Source organism: Megascapheus bottae, chromosome 23, assembly GCF_031878675.1.
Source record: "Megascapheus bottae isolate mThoBot1 chromosome 23, mThoBot2.hap1, whole genome shotgun sequence".
Classification (NCBI taxonomy): domain Eukaryota; kingdom Metazoa; phylum Chordata; class Mammalia; order Rodentia; family Geomyidae; genus Megascapheus; species Megascapheus bottae.
The window spans coordinates 27,834,219-27,838,161 of record NC_143531.1 but is presented as its reverse complement, the minus strand read 5'-3'; positions in this window follow the sequence as shown (position 1 = coordinate 27,838,161).

Here is a 3,943-nt window from a genome sequence, read left to right as displayed (position 1 = left end):
CCACACAGATTATCCAGCTTTCCTCAGACACTGGCAATTTCCAGGAGCAAGACCCCAGAACACATTCACCTGGTTCTAGACCCCTAGCATTCCCGTTAATATGTGGTGTCTCCTCATGGTGTGATTTCAAACCTCTGGCTGAAATACTAGCCACATTTAGGGCTCTGGTCTTACACAAGATCTGTTTGTTTCCTCACAAGCTTTGGGAAATAACTGTAGAGAGCTTCAATTTTCATGTTCCAGAATTCTCCTGGGGGAATGAATCCATGTGACAATGCGCTCACGTCCCTATTGCTTGAGCCACTTAACACCCACAGAGGAACAGAGAAGGCCTTTGACACACTTAGAAGAGGCACCAGGAATGCCCTGATACCACCCCTTCCTGGGCTCAGAGAAGAGGACACAATCTCCCTCACTCACAGTCCTGGGAAAATCCCAAGAAAGGGAGGCTCAGAGGGTCCTCTTTTTAATTTTTTTTAATTTTTTTTTTTTTGCCAGTCCTGGGCTTGGGCTCAGGGCCTGAGCACTGTCCCTGGATTTTCTCAAGGCTAGGGCTCTACCACTTGAGCCACAGCACCACTTCCGGCTTTTTTCTATGTATGTGGTACCGAGGAATCGAACCCGGGTCTTTGTGCATGCTAGGCAAGCACTCCACCACTAGGCCAAACTCCCAGCCCCTTTAAATTTTTTTGTTAGTTTAACTTTGTATTTTGAGACAGATCCTGCCTATCCTTTAACCCAGTTTCCTCCAGTAGTTTTTTTTTTAAACATTTGTTTGTTTGTTTCTTCATTGGAAGTGCTAGGAACTGAACTTAAGACCTTGCTTTACATTTAAAGTCATTTGTACATAAATTGTGTTTGGGACAATAATAGATTGGGGCTTCTGGATAATTTAAATTCCACTTATGTTTCTTTTCTAGTTCAAAAAAATCTTAGAGAACCTCTTCCTACCTAACGTGCTGTTTTTGTTTATTTGGTGCTGTTCATAATCTTACCGGGTGTTTTGCCTACACTTCGTTAAATCACTGTCATTTTCTTGAACATCTGTTTCTGGTAGAGACTCAGTTTCCCTGTGACCCCTCTGCTCCCTTCCCCTGTTCCCAGATCTTTCCCTATGGCTGTGAGAGCTCAAAGGTGGCATCTCCCATGCCTGCTATTTGACCTAGCATTTTCAGTTTCCAGCATAGTGAAGAGTCAGCAAAGTCTGATTCCATTCCCACCACTTCCCCTATCCCCCATCCCTTGCCAGTAGCCACATTTTAATTAATATGTTGTGTTAGTAAGCGTCCACACTTAAGAATACACATTATATGCTGTCAACCTCGTGTCACCTACCCTCCAGTGGCTTTCTAACCCTTTCAGAATACTATCCACACTCCTTATATACCAGTGTGATTGACCCCTGCCACACTGGCTGTTTGGTGCCCCAGAGACGCCAAATGCTTTGCCATCTCCCATCAGTTCCCTGGCCCAGCCCCTCCTCCAAGGAGTCTCCTCCTTCAAGCTCAGTTCATATGTGACACACTCATGGCCATCCCTCCTTCCTTCCTTCTTTTGTTCCTTCCTGCCTCCCTCCCTCCCTCCTTCCCTCCCTCTCTCCCTCCTTCCCTCCCTCTTTTCCTTCCTTCCTTTCTTCCTTCTTTCCTCCCTCCCTCCGTCCCTTCCTCCTTCCCTCCCTCTCTTCCTCCCTTCCTTCCAAGGACTGGTCAGTGATTCTGTTGATCTTGCTGATTTCTCAGCTCTCTCCTCGCTCCACTGCCACACAGGCCTCCGGGAGGCACCTGGCCTGTGCGAGCACTGCCCCCCTCCAGAGCACACTGGCGGGAAGGTCAGGGGGATTTGTGGACTGAGCACATGAATGCCCAGGAAAAGATCTCAATGTCCTCTCCCCAAATCAGGGTTAGTGGCCAAGAACCTGAGCTCCCCTTCCACCTGCAGAGAGAAAAAAAAGTAGTTCGCCATAGTCAATTATCCTCCAAACACCAACAAAGCAATCATTTCCTCATGAGAAAGCCATGGGCACCCAGCGGATGACCTCATCTCCAGGACCTGCTGTCCCTCAGCTGTGCCCGGAACCGCAGCCTCAACTTCCCTCTGGTTCACCTCCGTTCCAGGAGCCTGCTCTCCACTGTACGAGGAAGCCAGATCTCAAACACAACCAGGCGTCCGCCCACCCAGGAATCCCTGCACTCACACACTGCCAGAGGAGGACATGCAAAGCCCTCACTCCTCTCAACACCGCCAGGACTGCTTCTCAAAACAAATACCAGGAACAGGAAGGGGGAGTGAGGGGAGGGCCCAGGACCGGGGAGGAAAGGTGAGCGGATGCAGTCATTATATTCAATATACACTCTGTAAAAAAATGAACCATGTAACTTGTGGGTAGGGCCGGAAGGGGAAAAGCAAGGAATACCCACAATCCCAAGAAGCAGTGCATTCACCGCCTAACGTACAGAATTGTAGCCGCTTTTTGCAACTCCTTAGTAAGAACAATTTAACACAGACGTTATTCGGCCGCCGGTCCTAATCCTGCTTCAAATCAGGGATGTGGGCCTGCAGCGGCGCATGCAGGGCCCTGGATTTAATCCCAGCTCTGCCCAAAAGAAAACGACTAAAAACCCCAACTCACCCTCTCAGAACGAGGTTCTTTGTCTTCCCAGATGACAACCATTTGAAGACTTTGTGGTTGCGGCTGTCGCTGCCGTTGTTTGTGTGGTGTTTTTCGGGGCGGGGGGGTAAAGTTTTGGGGTTTTGTTTTTTGGTTTTTTTTAAAGACAGGGCAGCATTTCCTTGTGTGGCCTAGACTGGCCTTGAATTCTTGATCCTCCTTCCTCAAATGCCTCTGCCTCCCAAGCAGTGGTCCTGAAGACGTTGGCTTCCTCGGGACGTGAAGGCTGGCTCTGCTCTTCCTTTCCTCCTGCAGGGAATTCGACGGGCGGAGCGCCCCACCTCCACAGGTGACCGCCATCAGCTGGTCAGCCCAGCCCCGCAGCTGCCCTCCACACTGCCGCAGCAGCTGGGGGCCGGCCAACTGGCTTTGGTCTTGCGCTAAGGGGACAGCGCCTTCTGGAACTAGTAGGCACACATTCTTTGGAGCACACCTACATTCTTGCATGGCTCGGTGCTTTGTCAAAGGTCTGTATCAAGCTCCAAACCCGGTGTGGGATTGCACACTCCTTTCCTTTGATCAATCACACCCAGGTAACATGTTAGTCCTATAGATCTCCATGGCACAGGGGGTTGTGCAGTCGGTGCATGGTAGGTGCTAGGCCTCTGCTGGTACACACAATCCTTTCTCGTTGTGTGCGTGTTTTATTGGAAGCCTTTTCTCTCTCATGTAGGACAGGGTGAGAAGTAAGCATTTCTGGGGAACCATGCCAACACATAAAGCCTCTTCCCACCTACAAAAGGTGAATCAAAACGAATCCAGACATCACATCCACGTTCGTGGACCATTATAATTAGAAAGGAGCACACTTTTTCCGGGACGGGGTGGAGGGGGTCCCAACTACCCCAGGACACCAGCTTTTACACCTTGTCAGCTGGAATTCAGCTGTGTGTGCCACAGCTGTACTCAATTAACTGCTTAAGGACCTTAGGGGAGGAGAAAAGTGCATGCTGTAGCCCTCGACACAGTTCCTGGCCACAGCATCGTACTGCTGAGCCAATCAGATGGCTGAGGCCCTGCAGGTCAGGTCTTGAGTTCAAACCCCAGGACCAGCACTGTTATGAAAACACTTTCACTATAGATCAAGGGGGAAAAAACCAAAAAGGAAACAAATAATAAACCACCACACTGAGTGAGCAAACCACGAGAGCTTTTTTTTTCTACTTTTCAATAAGAATTTCCATCTGGTGGATTTATTGTCATAATGCCTTCAAAATGCAAGCGCCTTCACAAATGCATTGTGTGTATATTAGGGTGTACATATAAGCGGGTGCA